Source organism: Rana temporaria, chromosome 5 (assembly GCF_905171775.1).
Source record: "Rana temporaria chromosome 5, aRanTem1.1, whole genome shotgun sequence".
Taxonomy (NCBI): Eukaryota; Metazoa; Chordata; class Amphibia; order Anura; family Ranidae; genus Rana; species Rana temporaria.
Genome location: NC_053493.1, coordinates 371619603 through 371639905, shown reverse-complemented (window position 1 = coordinate 371639905; position 20303 = coordinate 371619603). Strand labels below are relative to the sequence as shown.

Genomic DNA, 20303 nt, shown 5'->3' with positions numbered 1-20303 from the left:
GCCGAAAGCCGCCTGAAAAAAAGGTCCGGGACTTTTTTTCAGGCGGCAGGCGTTCGGCGTGGAGATGTGAACCATCTCCATAGAGGTGCATGTTAAATCATCCCTCCAGCGTCTCGGGGCTGCTGCGGCGTCGCACTACAGGCGTATATACGCCTAGGTGTGAACGGGGGCTTAAAGATGGGTTTTACTTCCTCTTTGTTTCCCTGCAAAAGTAAAGCATAAGGGGCCCGCGATGTCACCGTCTTCCTCGCTAGCAGCGAGCATCCATTCTTTACCCCTCTTCCTTCCGGGGCCGCAAACTCCCTCTTCCATTGTGTGTGTGTGTGTGTTACAACAGCTGCTCTTTTTCTGCCCCTTGACGAGGGTGAAGGGAGTGAGGGGGATTTTTATGACGCAGCATTTTTTATTTTATTTCTTGTTTTGTTACAAGTTCATGTGAAATGATATTGATCGCCTGATGGATGTTGGAGCGACCAACGCATGCATTGTGACTGTGGCCGCTGGCACACGATCTTTAGGACATGTCCTGTGTCGTTGGATCTTTAAAAAGAAGGCGTTGGGATGTGTGTAGCAGTGTACTGCAAGTTCGGTCATTTAGGGGTTAAACGCTGTAAGACAAGCCAATGAAATCATTAACGTTTAGGCTGATTTCAGATGGGTGTTTTGCCTGCCAAGATTTTCTAAATTGAGCATCCAGCTTGTCTTCCTGACGCTTGTTTGAGGAATAACTAGATGAGCTCAACGTGGGGTTGGAGGAGTCGCTCAGTGTGCTTGTGTTGGGGAGATCCTCTCTAGAGAACGCTGCACGCCTTCTGGATGCATTGACGACACAATTGTCAGTGTGTAGGGCTAGCTTGCTTTAGTTTTCAGTTAATTGGACCTGTACTCAAAAAATTAAAGGGATGTATGGGCATTTTTTTGTTTTCAGATTCATACTTTCCTGGGTGAATGCAGCACCCGTCTGATTTTTTATTTTTTTTGTCCCAAATCCCTCCTAATAGCAGTGTACTTCCTGGCATGTCGGTGTGCCTGGCACTCCTGTTCTGTAGCTTCATAGCTGTGTATCTGCAGCGTGAGATCTAAGGCACTGCTGCCTCTGACTGCTAGTCTCAGGTGAGATTTAGGCTGGTTTCACATCTATGCGTGTGTGTGTGTGTATATGTGTGTATGTGTATGTGTGTGTATATATATATATATATATATATATATATATATATATATATATATATATATATATATATATATATATATATATATATATAATATATAATATAATATAATTTTTTTTGCATTTTCAGTTTTGCAGAAACTACAGTCCATTACAGACTACAGTCCATTTAAAATAGTTTCCTATGGATGTGGTATACATCTGTATTTTATGGAAAGGGCCTGGGACTTTTTTCTGGTTGTTGGTTCCACACTTTTCAGTGGATCAAAAGCGTGTATTAAAAAACGCAAAATGCACCTGCATAGGTGTGAATCAGGCCTTCGTGATATCGCTACAATTCTGCTCACTGTCTATATTAGAGGCTCTGATGTTAGGAAGCAAAACTCTTCTGAACCAGGCATGGTAAGTCAATAGGGAAAGGTCAGACGCGGAAGTGACTGGTTACTAGTCCTTCTTCCCTCCTTCTTCTTTTTTTTTTTTTTTTTTTTTTTTCTCTTTTGAGCACCGTCTTCACAGTTCAGTTTTAGTGGAACCCTAAGGGCCCTTTCACACGGGGCGGATCAGTAATGATCCACCTCAGTGTGTCCTTACAGCTCAGCGGGGATCCTCCGTAAAATCCCCGCTGAGCTGGCAGCTGACAGGGCGGTCCCTGCACACTGTCTTTCCTCATCCGATTCCCCATAGGGGAGAGCGGAACACGGACCGTATGTCCGTGTTCACCCGATCCGACAGACGGAAGAAAAATAGGGTTTTCTTCCGTCCGAAAATGCAGATCTTTGCGGAGATGGACATCGGAGATCTTTGCGTATGTCCGCATTTTCATCCATCCGTCCGGATGAAAACAGGACATACATGGGTCCCTATGTGATTACGGGTGTCAGCGGATGACCATCCGCTGACACCCGTAATCACATAGGGACCCATGTATGTCCTGTTTTCATCCGGACGGATGGATGAAAATGCGGACATACGGTCCGTACGTGTGAAAGGGCCCTAACTCTAAGAAAGATGCACCCCTGGTGGCATTGGCCTTGAGGAGCATCCTCAAAGTTAGGCTAGCCTGAGACATCCCATAGATTTGTTTTACTTTCCTTCCACCACAGGTGGAAAAGAACAAAGTCCCCAAAAATAATTCAGTGTTGCTAGGGGAATGCCTCTTGTAGTCCTATTCTGCTATTTTTTTGTTAATGTGGGAACATCTATTGCATTTTTGTGTTCTCAGTGTAGCAGGGCAGCAACCTGGAGCAATAACCAAAATGTGGTGCAGATCATTGTGATAGCGGTGATTTCCAGCAATCATTGGGATCCTATAGGTATGGCACATACTTCTAGACTGGTGTAAGTATGGAACAATTGCTATAACTTTAAAGTGGTTGTAAACTTCAATCTTTGACATATGCCTATAATAAGGTTTACCCATAAATACTGTAAATCTCTTCTAAATGTGTGCCGTTTAGGAGATGTAGATCTCTTTATCTATCCAATGATGTCATTGGCGCATGCGTTCTGAAGGAAGGCCACCCGGGCCGTATCTTCAGAATCCTGTGCTGTAATCTGGGGCTCCCTCGCGCATGCACGAGAGTGATGTCATTGCGGCTCTGGCCAGTTACACAGCCGGAGTCCGCAGACCCAGAAGGAAGACGGGTGAAGATGGAAGCGGATTCCAGCGATCGCAGCGCATCGCTGGAGGGCTTCATTTTCAGATAAGGTCAAATAATGTGCTGGTATGGAATGCATACTAGCACATTATGCCTTTACCTTGCAGGTCAGGAAAGAAAAGAGGCACCCAGCGGTTTACAACTGCCTTAATAAGTCCTTTTTTTTTTTTTTTTCATCGGATTTAAGACTGGGTTCACACTGGTGAGAACACAGACATTGCATTTGATTCACACTGCATTGCTGCATTCAGACCAAAATGGTGCAGGACCCTTTTTTTGGTCCACACTGGAATCGGATTACAATGGTGTTCACACCAATGCAATCTGATTCCTGTACCATTTCACAGTGCGCACAGCGACCCAATCTGGGTGTATCGTTACATTGATGCCCGCGGCGGTTCGCAGAGGGCAGTGTGAACTGCCTGTGAGTGACATGCAATTCGGGAACCCACACAAGAATTGCGCTGGTTCCCACATCGCACGAGTGTGAACCCAGCCTAAAACTACTTTAAAATAAAACAAAAGGGTCAATCATATGAGATTGTAGTAGCCCCCAGTGGCCAGGTAGCCCCAGCATTACATCTTTGGGCCCTTTGTTGTGTTCTCAGTAAAAGTCCCTCTGCTGCCTACTAGACGAGATTTGCTGGCTCTTATATTTCAGATGATTGTGTCTACCCCGGCGTGGGGTCAGAGATCAGTGAGATGTGGATGAGTGAGGTTCCCTGTGTGTAGAGGACGTCAGTGCGGGCCGAGGGAAGTTTTGTTTTGTATGTCTGGAATTCTATGGAGAAGAGTCCCGATGGAATTCACAGGCTGTTCTTGCAGTATGTCAGCGCTTCTCTCAGGATTTCCCATAGCACCATGTCTGGAATTCATGTGATATCACTTCCTTCCACAATTACCAACACTTGTCCGGAAAGTGAACTTTATTTATGACTGGTTTGTTATTCATGTATAAATAGTAAGTCCGCGGTGTGATGGGAAGTTGGCTCGGCCGGCAAGCTTTGTGTGTGAAATGTGCTTTGTTACAGTTCCTGGTAATCGTAATAATCAGATGTGAGATGAGAAGGGAGTCTGTGGGGCTTTTATAAGAAAGCTCTATCAGTTCAGAGGGGCTTCTTCTCTTCCCTGCATTCACACCTGACCTTTGCACGGTTTTTCAGGCGTTTTGTTGCACGTGTTTATGCGCATGTTGTGCATTGTTTAACCACTTGACCACTGGGCACGTAAACCCACTTAATAACCAGACCAATTTTCAGCTTTCGGTGCTCTCACAATTTGAATGACAATTACTTAGTCATACAACATTGTACCCAAATGAAATTTTCGTCCTTTTTTTCACACAAATAGAGCTTTCTTTTGGTGGTATTTAAAGCGGAGATTCACCCAAAAACACAACTTTGTACAATCATCACGCTGTAACAGACAGAAAAGCGTGAATCGTCTTTTACTAACACGGAATCGGCTAAAGCAGCCCAAAGGGTGGCGTCATCAGCATGTAACTTCCCTTTTATAGTGCCTTGTACGTGTTGTACGTCACTGCGCTTTGCTAGAGCATTTTTTTAAAACGATGGTGTGTGGGCAACGTCGTTTTAATGATGTAGTTGGAAAAACGTAGTTTTTTTCTACATCCCGAAAAACGTATTTTTTTTTTTCATGCTGAAAAATTATCGTGTGTACGCGGCATTAAGCTTTAAGGTGTAAATGCAGCTTGATTCATCACTTCTGGCCAGTGAATAAAGGACTGACCCAGGAAGCAGTATTGCCAAAATAGAAAGTAGTGGGGGAACCCCTGGCTGGATTGTTGGAGGTGCTGAGGTACCCTGGACACAAAAATAACAAAAAAAATAAATAAAAAAAAATATATAATTTTTTATATATATATATCTATCAGATTCTCGTAGATCTGTGTATTGTTGCGCGGGCGTAACGTTATCATATTTACGTTATGCCTCGGCAACTTAGACGGGCAAGTGCTGTATTCTCAAAGCACTTGCTCCGTAAGTTGCGGTGGCGTAGCGTAAATATGCCGGCCTAATTCAAATTTGGAACAGGGGGGTGTGTTTTATGTAAATAACTTGTGACCCGTCGTGATTGACGTTTTTTACGAACGGCGCATGCGCCGTCCGTGGACATATCCCAGTGTGCATTGCTCCAAAGTACACCGCAAGGACCTATTGGTTTCGATGTGAACGTAAATGACGTCCAGCCCCATTCCCGGACGACTTACGCAAACGACGTAAAATATTCAAAATTTGACGCGGGAACGACGTCCATACTTAACATTGGTACGCCACCATATAGCAGGGGTGACTTTACGCCGGGAAAAGCCTAACGTAAATGGCGTATCTGTACTGCGTCGGCTGGGCGTACGTTCGTGAATTCGCGTATCTAGCTGATTTACATATTTCTAGGCGTAAATCAGCGTACACGCCCCTAGCGGCCAGCTAAATATGCAGTTAAGATCCGACGGCGTAACAGACTTACGCCGGTCGGATCTAATAGAAATCTATGCGTAACTGATTCTAAGAATCGGGCGCATAGATACAGCCGCCTAGACTCAGATAAGACGGCGTATGTCTTTTGAGAGTCTGGCCCATAATTTATAAGAAATATTTTTTTTTGTGTGTATCAATCCATTTGCCTGGAGTTCTGCCTTTAAACCCTTCAGTACTGCAGGGTAATGTGCCAATTTTATTTTACCAACCAGCATTGCTTCTGTTGTTGTTGATGGATCCCAGCAATGTGGGTCATGGTCTGTAGAAGACACGTTGCCCACTAATAATAAATGTGCTCCAGAAGGTGGACCTGCTTGTCTCGTGTGCCTCTCTGTCAGCAGCAATTGATATTTCGCACATTTGTGGTTTCTTCCATTGGAGAATAGAGCATGCCCGGAGTCGGCTTTATCCCCAATGTGCCTCTGGGGAGAGTTTGTGAAAGCGGAGATCTTATCTGCAGGAAGACAAGAACAGACCTGAGCTGCTACATTCACACTCTGCCGTCTCCATTTCATTCTCCAGCATTGGAGTCCCAGAAATCTCCACATCTGTTTGCTTCTTGATGTAAGCCCCTATAATAGAGGGCTGTGTGCTGGCAGGATCAGCTTTAAAGTACATGAAAGCCCAATGACATATAAGCATTAACATGTCAAAGCGGGGCTTCCGCCAGAAATGACAGGGAAAAAATAAATAGCCCACTGAAAGATAAAACAGCTTTTGCTGCAATAGTCACCTTCAATCCAGAAATGTTTCTGAAACCAAGATTCCTCAGCCTGATAGCCAGCAATCATTCAACCCAGGTCCTTTGAGCCCAGGTCATTCTTGACCTGCTCCAGCCTATGACTAGACAGTAAAGGGGGTGGGGGGAGGGGCAGCACAGTGATGAGCTCATCTGTCACTTTGCCTTCTCTCCCTATCCGCATGCGATTTGTTGGCATATGAACTGATTGGCTCCTTGTGCTGCTTCTTCCTCTCACATTCCAACCCTGCTGTACTGGGTCTGCAAATGTCTGATACCAAGTCAAATGCAGGTGCTTGAATTAAAGAAAATGCATTTACCAGTGTACTGATAAATACGGAGCTGGATTAATTTGTGTTCTTGTATCTGCCCGGAGCTTTAATGTGATTTCATAAGATGTTTTCAATATTTAACCACTTCCATACAGGGCACTTACGCACCTTCCCGCCCAAGCCAATTTTCAGCTTTCAGCACTGTCGCACTTTGAATGGCAATTGCGCGGTCGTGCTACACTGTACCCAAACAAAAAATTTTTTTGGGCGCAACAACTAAAGGACTGAATTTTGACAGGCACAGATGAGGTGGCACTGATTGGCGGCGCTGGTATGCGGCACTGATGGGCACTCATAGGCGGCACAGATGGGCACTCATGGGCGGCACTTATGGGTGGCACTGATGGATACTTATGGGAGGCACAGATGGGCACTGATAGGTGGGCACTGGGCATGGATGGACACTGTGGGGTGGCACTGATGGACACTGTGGGGTGGCACTGATTTTCCCATGTTGCCAGTCAGTGCCCATTTGTGGGCACTGATTGGCATCTTTTTTTTTTTTGTTTTTTTTTCCAAAAATGTTTTTTTGCCCCCCCCCCCCCTTTTTTTTGCCCTTCCCTGTTTCAGGGTGGGCTTCCCTGGTGGTCCAGTGTGGCGATCCGAGGGGGGGCTGCGCTGATAAACAATCAGCGCGAACCCCCCCTGTCAGGAGAGCCGACGATCGGCTCTCCTCTACTCGCGTCTGTCGGACGCGAGTGAGGAAGAGCCATCAACGGCTCTTCCTGTTTACATCGTGATCAGCCGTGATTGGACACGGCTGATCACGTGGTAAAGAGTCTCCGTGAGAGACTCTTTACCGAGATCGGTGTTGCGGGGTGTCAGACTGCGTTTTGCCGGCGGTATAGTTGCGCTGCCCATTCATTTCAATGGGCAGGAGCGGTATACACACCGCTCCTTCACCGCTCCAAAGATGCTGCTAGCAGGACTTTTTTTACTGTCCTGCTAGCGCATCGCTCCAGTGTGAAAGCCCTCGGGGCTTTCACACTGGAGACACAGCAGCGGCTCTTTCAGGGCTCTTTGCATGTGCTATTTTTAGTGTTATAGCGCCTGCAAAGCACCTCAGTGTGAAAGGGGTCTAAAGGAGTTGTGAAGGCAGAAGGTTTTTTATCTTTAATTGCTGTATGTATTACCGGTAGCAGGTTTAGATTTACACTAACCGATTGAAGGAAAACTCCAGCTAGTACTTAATTAGGGAGTACAGAAAACTGCCCCCCCCCCTTTTGGGATAAAGGTTCTACATAAATCTGATCATTGTAAGCACCCCTGTCAGTGATAAATGTTTGTCTCATTTGTCCTCACTTGTTCTTCTGAAAAACAACCGACCTTGCTGGCTAGATGACCAGATGAAAATATAAGAAATAAGGCCTAAACAAGAAAACAAATGCAGTCATTACATGTAAGAATTAGTAAGCTGCCAGTTTTACTGCGTATGTTGGCTCCTCTGGGAGAAGCGTCGTTGCCTTGCGTTGCTTTGCCTTTTGTCCACTAGGGGCTCGCCGCCGGAGCGAGTGTTAGGTAGGTGTGATGACCGCGGGCACCCACGATCGCTCCTGACAGAGAGAGAACCTGGATCTCAGGGAAGAGGAGTCGGCATGGCGCCTACACTGAGCAAAAAAAAAATTGGGATATTTCTTATAGTAAAAAGTAAAAGATATTGTGTTGTGTGGTTTTTTTTTTTTTTTTTTTTTCAGTTAAAGCGACGCAGTGCCATATTGCAAAAAATGGGCAGGTCATTGAGCAGCCAAATTTTCCGGCAGCTGAAGTAGTTAAAGTGGAGGTTCCGCCGAAATATTTTTTTTTTTTTTTTTTTTTAAGCCAGCAGCTACAAATATGGCAGCTGCTGACTTTTAAAAAATGGACACTTACCTGTCCAGCGCGCCCACGATGATGTCAGCCGAGGACGAGCAATAGCTTCTCCTTCCACTGCCCCCGCCGCCATCCTCGGTTAGGGAATTCGGAAGTGAAGCGTTGCGGCTTCACTGCCAGGTTCCCTACTGCACGAATAGCATGCTGCACCGTCACTGGCCCCGCTCTCTCCTGGGAACAGTGTGTTTCCCAGAAGACAGCGGGGGGCTGCGGGTAGAGGCGTGACTGCCGCAGTCCCGTATTCCCGAAAGTGGGTGCAAATACCTGTCTTAGACAGGTATCTGCACCCCCCTCCCCCCTGAAAGGTGCCAAATGTGATACCGGAGTGGGGGTGGGGAGTTCCAAAAAGCGGAAGCTCCATTTTTGGGTGGAGCTCAGCTTTAAAGGACTGAATTCCTTACTGTGTCGCACTGGGACCACTTGGAGTAGAAACCAGTTATTACTTAGTGTTACTAAACCCAGGACCCTGCATTCACTATATCTGGTCTCCCACAGTACACAGAACATGGAAATGCAATCATTTAAGTAAATATAAACTGCCAAATACCTTTTCTCATCAGCAGTAAGGATGAGCTCTGGCGTGTTCGCATAGTACACGTGCGGAGCCCGCCAGGAAGTGAGCACGGCGCTGCGCTAATCACAGCCAGGGAGACATTGTCCCGATCTCTGCAGCCGAGCATCGGGACAATGTCTCCCTGGCTGTGATTAGCGCAGCGCCGTGCACACTTCCTGGCGGGCTCTGCACGTGTTCTATGCAAACACGCCAGAGCTCATCCTTAATCAGCAGTATATAGCAGTCTTGTGACTTCTATCAGTGTCTGGTTGAAGCTTGTAGGAGGAGTTTTTATTCTTCCCTGATTGTCCTATGAGGCTGCTTGACCCCCGACCCTCTGTCTGGACAGTGCTGATTGATCCTACGCTGATCACAAGAAAAAAAACTTAACAATACACACCAAACAGCATGTGCAGAGTGCCCCCATGGCTCTGTTCTATCAGCAGATAAATTGGGGACTGTGGAAGAAGGGGAGGATCAGAGAAGACATGATCAAGCCGCCTTTTTACACAATGCAAGGTATTAACCCCTTAGTTTCCACAGTGCATAGAACAATCATGCTTTACTACATAAACAGACTGATTTTTATTGTTGTGTGTTTAGTAACACTAAACCACATTTTTGGGATAGCTGAAGACACCCCATACCGTGGGATCTTCATGCATTCCCTGATCTGAACCCGGGACCCTATTTCTGTAATGATGCGCTAAATCAGCCTCTCTAATTTGTCATCCCATTCAGCTCATCCTCATTTAGAGACCTCCTATCTCGGCAGCATCTCCAGCCTGTAATTTGTGTGACCTTGGGCAGAGCTGCGGTGACAACTGCAGGTGTTGCTTATTTATAGAGCGTATTCGGTGAGCCGTAAAACGCAGAGCGTAATTGTGTCTGATGTCGCTCTGTCCTCAGAACACATTGCTGCTTCTACATTTTTATCTCTCCTGTTTATTGGTGCAGAATTCTGCCCTGGTATTCAATAGGTTGTCTTCCTTATGAGCTCCATTGCGGCGACTATTGCTGTGTGCCTAGCGACATATTCTAGCGAGATTCACCCTCCACCTGTAGAATGGTGTTACCGGTAGTCATGTGTAATTGGAACTAAATGTGTGTGTGATGATTCGCACTGTGCGATCAGATAATGGAGTGTGTTCTAATCTGTCTCCGCCGGTGCATTGCCATGAAATGTGATTTGCCATGAAATGTGATGGTCCGCCTCCATCACATCCTATTGGCTCACTCCTGTCACGTGACAGTCTCAGCTAGGCTATCATAGGGAGAGGATCTCCTCTCCCTGTGATAGCTGAACCTGCACGGAGCTGTTAGCGTAGACCTGTATGCACAGTACTAAATTTAGTTTACTCGCGCACCCAGGGAGGTCAACCCCCGTGCAGTTCTTCAAAGGGCTAAGAGAGAGGAAAGGGGGGCAGGCAGATGGGAGGCTGCTCCATGTTACACTGGCTTCTCCTTCCTAACAGTATATGTAATATGTTACACCACAAGCCCAACACTACTGCACTGCCTGCTCCCAGTTACAGGCTGTGCATGATGTATATACTTGGACACACAGCCTGAGGGGCTTTCTCCTGCCTCATATAGCAGCAGCTCCGTGCAAGTTCAGCTATCACAGGGAGAGGAGATTCTCTCCCTATGATAGCCTAGCTGAGACTGATGACGTTTAACTATGTCACGTGACAGGAGTGAGCCAATAGGATGTGATGGAGGCGGACCATCACATTTCATGGCAAATCGCAATTCATGGCAATGCACCGGGCCTTTCTCTTCTTACATGTGAATGGAGACCATTTTTAACGATTAATTATGTAGCCCTACCGTCTGCCACTTGTCTGCACCCCAGTTCCTCTGTTTTCATGCATAGTTGAGTCGCTTAGCCTTGTTTCCAAGTCAGGGGGGGGTATAGCCTTTTGGCCACTGGGGTCCGCCAGTTCCATGCTGATGGCACTGCTGGACATCTTCAGGTGTTGAAGAGAAGTAATCCTGATGTGTCTTTCATCTGCTACATTTGGTTTCCTTGGCAGACCATTGCATCTATAGCCCTCAACGTTGCCAAATCAATGGTGTCCTCAATGCTGAGAAATACAGGCAGATACTTATCCATCATGCCTCTCCATCAGGGAGACGTGTGATTGGCCCTGCTGCTATCAATCACAGCCAGTGAGGAGGGAGCAGGGGGTGGGGCTAAGCCACGCTCTGTGTGTCAATGGACACACAGAACAGCTCGGGAGCGAGCCTGCATGAGCGTCCCCCATAGCAAGCGGCTTTCTACGGTGGTCACTCGGCAGGGGGGGGGGGGCGCACCAGTGGAGGACCAACAAGGAAGATCAGAGCTGCTCTGTGTAAAAAAAAATTGCAAGAAAGAATAACATGTTTGTTAAAAAATAATATTTATATAATTTTACAAATAAATATAATATATTATAAAAAAGAAATAGGTTTACGATCACTTTAAGCTGGACATGCACTAAGCTACAAAGTCAAACCGATTCCTCCATCCATACTACACAGCATGGACAGGCCAATCCCCCTGCTGGGCTATTGTATAATGACAGCCACTGATGACAGCTGTCTGAATACCCAAAATGCCCAAATACACACGATCGGAAATTACGTCAAGAAAATAGGATTTTTTTTCTGACGGAATGTTGGTTCAAACTTGTGTTGCATACACACGGTCATACAACAAGCTGAGAAAAATTAAGTTCAGTGATTCCGAGAATGCATATTTTTTTTTTTTTGTTTGTTTGTGCGTCGGAATTGCATACAGACGATCGGAATTTCCGACAAGAACTTTTTTTTTTTGTCTGAAAAATTGAGAACCAGCTCTCAAATTTTTTGGGAAATTCCGACGGCAAAAGTCTGAAGGAGCCTACACACAGTTGGAATTTTCGACCAAAAGCTCACATTGAACTTTTCTTGCCTGAATTTCCGATCTTGTGTACGCGGCATAAGCCCTGTGTAAGCTCACACATGGGGGGTCCAGCAGGTGATTGGGGTGGCTGGTGAGCGCAGACAAGATAAGTATTGGTAGAAGGTGAACGATCAAGAGAACCTGTTAGGCTGGGTTCACACTACGGTTTTCCCGTCCGTCAGCCGCATACGATTTATATGAAAAAACGTATGCGGCTGAAACGGACGGGAACGTATGGAACCGCACATATGTACGTTTTCCATTGACATTAATGTTAAAGGAAAACGTATGCGGTTGCCATACTGTTTTAAAAACGACCGCAAAACCGTGGTTGAACACGGTTTTGCGTACGTTTAAAAAACGTTTTGCCAGCAAATCGTACGCACCCGGATGCATCTGGGTGCATACGATTTGCAATGCATTCTCTATCTATACGTTTTCCCGTCCGGGCCCGTACGTTTTCGATACTGAAATCGTATGCGGCTGACGGACGGGAAAACCGTAGTGTGAACCCAGCCTTACTTGGCTCTAAATAAGCAAATAAAAAAAAAAAATATATATATATATGTGTGTGTGTGTGTGTGTGTATATGTATATGTATGTATGTATGTGTGTGTATATATATATTATATATATATATATATATATATATATATATATATATATATATATATATATATATATATATATATATATATATATATATATATATATATAATTTAACCAATGATCATGAGAACTCCAGGATCTCATGTAGGGGGGTGAGGCTTGAAGTAACTCGAGCACCCACTGTGCCCCATAGATGTATGGACGTCAATGATTGTTCTTTTCTTACTGGGGAAGAAAATGAATCTCCATTTATTACAAATGCATAATATGATTGAAGTATGAATATGGAATTGGGACATTTTGGATTTTCTGCGTGACAGCAGATTGTGTAACAGAAGTGCCCATTTAAAGGCATATTGCATGTTTATGGTAGATTGCCTTTAAAAACAAGTATTGCGAACCAGATCTGAACTATTTATAGCCGCCACCTGCTGCCTGCATTGTTTGATGCTAAACAAGGTCTTTGTTGGGGTTTAGAGCAGCTTTGTTTACACTTTATCGCTGTAACCTCGAGAACAGATGTGTAAAGGGCAACTCCGAAAGAGAATGAAGATTCTGGGCAAGCTTTATGTGCAATTTAGTCTTAAAAATGTAATTTTATAGTTCGATTTGCAACCACAATGTTCTAAAATAGACAAAAAAATCCAACTTTTATTTTGTGGGCAGCACGGTGCGATAGCAATAGATTTTAGATTAAATTTTTTTTTTTTTTTTTTTGTAATAAAATATTTACAAAAAAAAAAAAAGATAATTTGAACATAACCCCTATTGCCCCACACACACACACCTGCAAATGCAAACGCACACCCAGGGTACACGCATGTATGTAAACCACGATCAAACCCCCCTTTCCTTTTTATTTTTGGGGAGGATTCAGAGAAACCACCATATAGTAAAGGAAGGTAGTATTGAGCTGCCTTTAAAGTGTCAAGGCATGTTAAATGTTTTATGTAAAGATTTTTTTTTAATAAAGTAGAGATTAAACCACGATCGAACCACAAAGAGATATAACCACGAACGTCAGTGTGAGCGTAATTATTCTAGCAACAGAACTCGTGGTTTAGTCTAAACTGATTACCAGGAAAGGCTTTTGAATCGTCGTCCAAATTTTAGGAGTTTGGTATCTCTTCGACGCAGCCCCATCTTTTTTATTTTTCCAATAAATGGGGTATTTTATCTCTTTGCGTGCACCAAAATTCATTTGTGTGTGTGTATATGTGTGTATATGTGTGTGTGTGTGTGTGTGTGTGTGTGTGTGTGTGTGTGTGTATATATATATATATATATATATATATATATATATATATATATATATATATATATATATATATATATATATATATATATAATATATTATTCCTGAAAATATGCATTTGATAAACCGTTGTGCAAGTTAAAATTGCAAGATTGTTATCCTCCTGCTTCCTTCCTTCCAGAAAATGTATAGGGGCAGATCCACGTAGATCGGCGCTTCTCTCCGCCAGGCGTAGCGTATCTAAGATACACTACGCCGCCGTAACTTTTTTTTTCTTTCGAATCCTCAAAGAATTCACGCTGTAAGTTGCGGCGGCGTAGTGTATTTTTGGCGGCGTAAGGGCGCGGCATTCAAATGGCTGTGATGGGGGCGTGTTTTATATAAATACGTTGTGACCCGACGTAAACAACGTTTTTTTTTTTTGAACGGTGCATGCGCCGTCCGTGGGGGTATCCCAGTGCGCATGCTCGAAATTAAACCGGAACAAGCCGATGCTTCCCACGGTGACGTCATTCTACGCAAATCCCTATTCGCGAATGACTTACGCAAACGACGTAAAAATTTGCCGCAGGAACGACGGCCATACTTAACATTGAGTACGCCTAATAATAGCAGGGGTAACTATACGACGAAAAAAAAATGCGCCAGCCGGACGTACATTCGTGGATCGCCGTAACTGGCTAATTTGCATACTCGATGCGGAATTCGACGGAAACGCCCCCTAGTGGCCGGCGGAAAAAATGCACCTAAGATCCGACGGCGTACTAAGACGTACGCCTGTCGGATCGATCCCAGATGCCGTCGTATCTTGTTTTGTAGATACAAAACAAAGATACGACGCGGGAACTTTAAAATGACGTGGCGTATCAATAGATACGCTGGCGTAATTCTTTTGTGGAGGGGGTTAAAGTACTTTTTTTTTTTTTTTTTCTGAAAATGCAGGATACTGAAATGCCAAATACGGAAAATGACAATATATATAATTTTACTTTTTAATTTAATATTATCATGAATGGATATGAATTTTATTGTGGGCAATTATCGGCACCTTTTTGCTCAAGACAAATGCATCCCTTTAAAGCGGAGTTTCACCCAAAAATGTAACTTCCGCTTTTCGGAATCCTCACGTTTTGTACCTTTTCAGGGGGGGGGGGGGGCAGATACCTGTGTAATACAGGTATTTTGCTCCCACTTCCTGGTGTGGATACCCAAGCCACCCGCTGGTATCTATGCCCCTTCCAGCGCCCCCACAGGTCCCAGAAGACAGCAGGGACCAGTGGGATAGCGCAGCGCTATTCGCGCTGTAGGGAACCAGGAAATGAAGCCACAAGGCTTTACTTCCTGATTTCCTTATCGAAGATGGCGGTGGCAGCACCCAAGAGCCAAGCGATGGATCGGTTTCAGGTGCTGACATCGCAGGTGCCCAGGACAGGTAAGTGTCCTTATTTTAAAAGTCAGAAGCTGCAGTATTTGTAGCTGCTGACTTTAAAAAAAAAAAACTGTGGACCTCCGCTTTAAATTCTATGTTTGTCTTCATGCTGGTCCATTGCACTTTCATCGTGGTGTTAAAATTCTTGCTTTCTGCATTTTCAGTCAGTTAAAAAAAACTTGCACCAAAAATGCACTCCCCATTAAAAACACAGCATTATCATTCTCGCCACCTTTTTCTTTATCGGCAAAATTCCAAAAACACGATTTTCTGTTGAAATTTTGGTGCATCTCAAAGTTTTATAGCCCAAAATGCTGATGTATGTAAAAAAAAATGCTCTAACATGGAAGTGGTTAAACAGCGGGCTTGGTCACATCTGGATGTAAGGTTTTTGCCAATTTCAGGGCTTTACAGTAAAAGCAGTCAAGCGAGACCTTCGGAGTTATTTGGAGCAGTAAATATCAACATCAGAATAAATCCCTCTGTACAGTTGGCTTAAATGCTTTTTCCCTTTTTTAGTAAGAGAAGAGCGTTTTGCGGTTAGTGCAAGCCCTTCATTTCATAACCTCGTATGGTGACCTCCTCTCCAAGCTGGCAGCAATGACATGGGAACTTCGAGAAGTAAATATTTTGGGAGTAATTGGTTAAGTAAAATGTAGACACTCATTGCGGTTTGCTCATGTAGTTGATGAGTTTTCCCTAAAAGCTAAAACAAATATTTGAGAATCCTGGACATGGCCCCTTTCACATCGGTGCAGCTTTGAAATCGCACTACTTCAGCGTGATTTCAAGGCCGCGCATCAGTGCGATTTGCAACAGAAGTCTATGCAAGCGGTAATGAAATCTGCAAAAAGTAGTGCAGGGCCCCTTTTTTCAAAGTGTGTTAGTTCGAGCACTAATACACTGCCTAACAAGAATTCTCTTGCCTTTGTGGCTGTGTGTGAGTAAAGAGACAAACTCGTGCGTGTTATTTGGATATACTGTATTTATTGGCGTATAACGCGCACCTTCACTTTAAAAGTGAAGTTTCAGGATTTTTTCATTTTTAAATAAAGAACTGTGAAGCAAAATAAGGGTCAGTGCCCATCTGCAGACCCACCATTGCCAGGAATGCAGCACCCACCATTGCCAGGAATGCAGCACCCACCATTGCCAGGAATGCAGCACCCACCATTGCCAGGAATGCAGCACCCACCATTGCCAGGAATGCACTCACGAGCGCCAAAGATTACCTATAGGAGAATCTCCTGTTTACACGGTGGCCTCTTTAATAGAAAGTCCCGCCTCTTTTGATGGACAGAACAGTCGTGCAATGGCAGCGCCGGAGACTTCCTATTACAAAGGCCGCCCATAAACTGGAAATTCTCCTGTGTGTGTGTGTACAGCACTTGTCCCACCTCCTCCCTGTCCCCTCCAAGGCAGACAGCATATACATCTTTTGTGGCACTGGGAGATCGTCGGGGGCCACAAAAGATATATGTCCAAATAACTAGGTGGGCCGTTCAAAACCGGAACGCGGGCCGCGGCTTTGGACATGCCTGGTTTAGGTGGAAAGTGACTTTTCTTTTGCACCTCCCACTAGACTCCAGAATCGGAGAACTGTTGATGCAGCGTCAGATCCCTGCATGACCACAGGCAGGAATACATGCATACATACACAGTAATATGTGTTCAGTTTTCCTCCTTAAAGCGGGGGTTCACCCTAAAATAAAATTCTAACATTACATTGAGCTGACTTCTGACACTGACAGTACGCTGATCTTCTTTCTTTTTTTTTTTTTTTCGTACATAGCGCTAAAACGGTATTTTACCCCCCGGCTTCCGGGTAGTGAATCCCGTGGGAGTGGGCGTTCCTATTCAAAGGCTAAGTGATTGACGTATGACAAAAGCTTCCCACCGGCGCATACGGCGCGTCACGAGTTGCTGAAAGAAGCCGGACTGCGAGTCGGCTCTATACGGCGCCTTCGCACCGACGTTCGGCTTCTTTCGGCAACTTGTGACACGCCGTATGCGCCGGTGGGAAGCTTTTGTCATACGTCAATCACTTAGCCTGTGAATAGGAACACCCACTCCTGCGGGATTCACTACCCGGGGGGTAAAATTGCGATAAAACGGTATGTACGGAAAAAAAAGATCAGCGTACTGTCAATGTCAGAAGTCAGCTCAATGTAATGTTAGAATTTTTTTTTTTAGGGTGAACCCCCGCTTTAATACGATTTTTGTCCTCTATTATTCATTCACAGATCTCATGTCTGTGCCAAGCTTCGCTTGCCTTTTAAATGTTTAATATTCTTCTCCAAAGCTGCGGAGTGGAAGGACATGGAGTTTTCACTCCAGGCAGCTGTCTGTCCATATGCAGCTGATATTTTTAGTTCCCGGCACATTTTGCCAAAATGTTTTTCCTACAGTTGCAGACAGACTGTATTTGGTCTTTGCGCACTGATGAGTGGTCCATCAGAGGGTACCGTAATGATCCCCTGTAGTTACAGGATGACTCGATACTGGATATCGTCTCTTGAGACTAAAGTCTCTGGCCCAGATTCACAAAGACTTACGACGGCGTATCTCCAGATACGCCGTCGTAAGTCCAAATGGCCGCCGTCGTATCTATGCGCCTGAAGTAACATTATTTATGTATCAAGGTGTAATCATTCAAATAGATCTTTCCTTCTCTGGTGCAGTTTTTTTATTTTAACCTTTTACCCTACGATTTGTAAAAATAAGTTTGGATTTTGTAATTTTTCATACCTTGTGTTGTGACGTTAAAAAAAAAAAAAAATCCCTGGGGCAACCCATCTTGACTTGCAGTCTTCTGTTGAATGCATTCTGAGCTGCACATGCTCTGCAGCTCCGTTTACATTACGGCACAGTGCCTGTGTTCTGGGCTGACCTAACTCCTGTGCATGCATTGGCCTATCAAAATGTCTGAAGACCAGCATCCGGGGAAAAGAGGAGATTGAGGTACCTTGCTTGAGATGACTATTGCAGACTTTTAGTAACGGGGGTTACTCCTAGAACAGTGGTTCTCAACCTGGGGGTCCGGGGTCGAATGACAATTTGCCAGGGGTCACCAAATCCTGGGCTGTTCCTGAAGCCCACGCTTCTCTCCCAGTCTTTTTGCAGCTACCCAGAAAGGCTGTCCCTGGAGCCTGTGGCTGCCCAGCTGGGCTGTTCCCAGAGCCTGCTGCTGCCCACTCAGCCTCTTTGCAGCCACCCATTCAGTTCACGGCATGGCTGGGGGAAGAGACTAGAGGTCTGCTGACTGGTGAGGAATGTGAAGTGCGAGGGGCTGGAGGAAACCCTATTTCCTGATTTTGGCATAGGTGTCACTGCTACGAGACACCACAAAGTCGGAGACATAGTGAAGCCGGAGACACAGTGAGTAACACTACCTGTGATTATAGTTGCCATTAAAAGTCTCCACTACAGTTCTTTGATCAGCAGATGACCATGATCAAGAGCACCTAAGTTGGCTGATCAGAACTCCCCCCAGCATTGCCACCGATTTCAACTTCCTGCCAGCACTGCCACTCAAACACCCCCCACACCAAGGAGTAAAAAATTGAGAATACATGCAATGGAGAGGAAAAGAGGGGGAGGACCAAAGAAAAAGGGAGAGAAATAATAAAAAAAAGTGGGCTAGAAAGAGGGATGGGGGAAAAAAAACAAGAAATTTGCATAAAGAGAGATAAAAGGGAGAGAAAGAGCAGTACATCCTAAAATGTACCATAAGGGTTTTAATACCGTACAAGTGGAAGGGACTCGGGGAGCGCTAAATGTCTGTGGGTTAGGGGCGCAAAATTGCTTATCTTGCTTTGGGTGCCGACAACCTACCCTACGAAAATAATTTTACTGTTGGGCCCCGTACACACAAGGAGACATGTCCGATGAAAACGGTCCGCGGACCGTTTTCATTGGACATGTCTGCTGGGAGCTTTTGGTCTGATGTGTGTACACACCATCAGACCAAAATCCCTGCGGACAGAGAACGCGGTGACGTAGAAGACACCGACGTTCTCTAACACGGAAGTTCAATGCTTCCACGCATGCGTCGAATCAATTCGACACATGCACGGGATTTTGGGCCGCTGGTTATACGTCATAACCAGCGGACATGTCCGATGAGTCGGACATGTCCGACGGAAACTTTTGTCCGCTGGAAACCTGTCCGCTAGGCCGTACACACAGTCAGACATGTCCACGGAAACTGGTCTGCGGACCAGTTTCAGCGGACATGTTCGGTCGTGTGTACGAGGCCTTAGGGGTCTCCACAACTTGGGAAATTTTATCAAGGGGTCACGACACTAGTAAGGTTGAGAACCACTGTCCTAGAAGAAGCTGCAGGCAGCAGGAGCCAGCAATACTCTGATCACTTGTACAAACGTACGCATTACCGCTACCACGTCTGATTACCTGTCCATAGCAACGTACATTTGGAAAAAGGATTATTTTTTATTTTAGTTATTTTGTTCTCAAAGTGAAGGGGTTCTCTTGGACAGTTATCACTGGAACAGGGTCCCCATTGAAATACAGTAAGCGAGCATAATTTCTTCCAGAAACATGCTTGTAATCCAAAGCACTTGTATATCAAAGCATTTTTTTTTACAGGGTATAAAAGAGAAGAGAGGCACCTCTAAGGCTGCATTCACACCTGAGCGTCGGTCGTTTTTTCCGGCGTTTTGTCACATGTAGTCATGCTTATTTGCGCGTTTGCATACAGCGTCGTCCGACGTTTTTGTACTTCGACGTTTTTTATTTTAGCCAATAGGAAAAATTATCATCTTTTCATCACTTGTTGCTATGTTGGTAGATTTCTTTAATCTTCTGCCTGGGTGAAAAGTTCTATTGACTAAAGCGACGAAACGCCCGTAGCAAACGCTCGTTGTCACGCAAGTCGCTTGAATCGAGCGTTTCCATTACTTTCTATGGGAAATGGAAACGCTCAAATACGCCCAAACCGCCCGATACGCGCGACAAAAAAGGGTCCGGAACTTGTTTGAGCTTCAGTCGTTCGGCGTCAGGCTTATCGGCATGCAGATGTGAACCATCTTCATAGGGTATAATGTATTTTTTCCCCTCTAGTGTATTTGAGCGTTGCGCTTCAGGCGACAAATCGCTCAGGTGTGAATGCAGCCTTAGTGTAGCAATATGTTGCTAAATGTTATACCTTCATTAAATGTAACCATATTGCTACACTTATAGGCTCCTATCTTCTTTTTTTTATACTCAGTTGTGACATGACGCTACTCTTATATCAAGACATTGCT

At 44.9% G+C, this 20303-nt stretch overlaps 1 protein-coding gene across 1 annotated transcript in view; it reads left to right on the top strand.

Moving 5' to 3' along the window:
• Nucleotides 1-20303, top strand: part of LRP12 (LDL receptor related protein 12) — a 72069-nt gene that overhangs the window by 12112 nt on the left and 39654 nt on the right. The window lies entirely within an intron of this gene.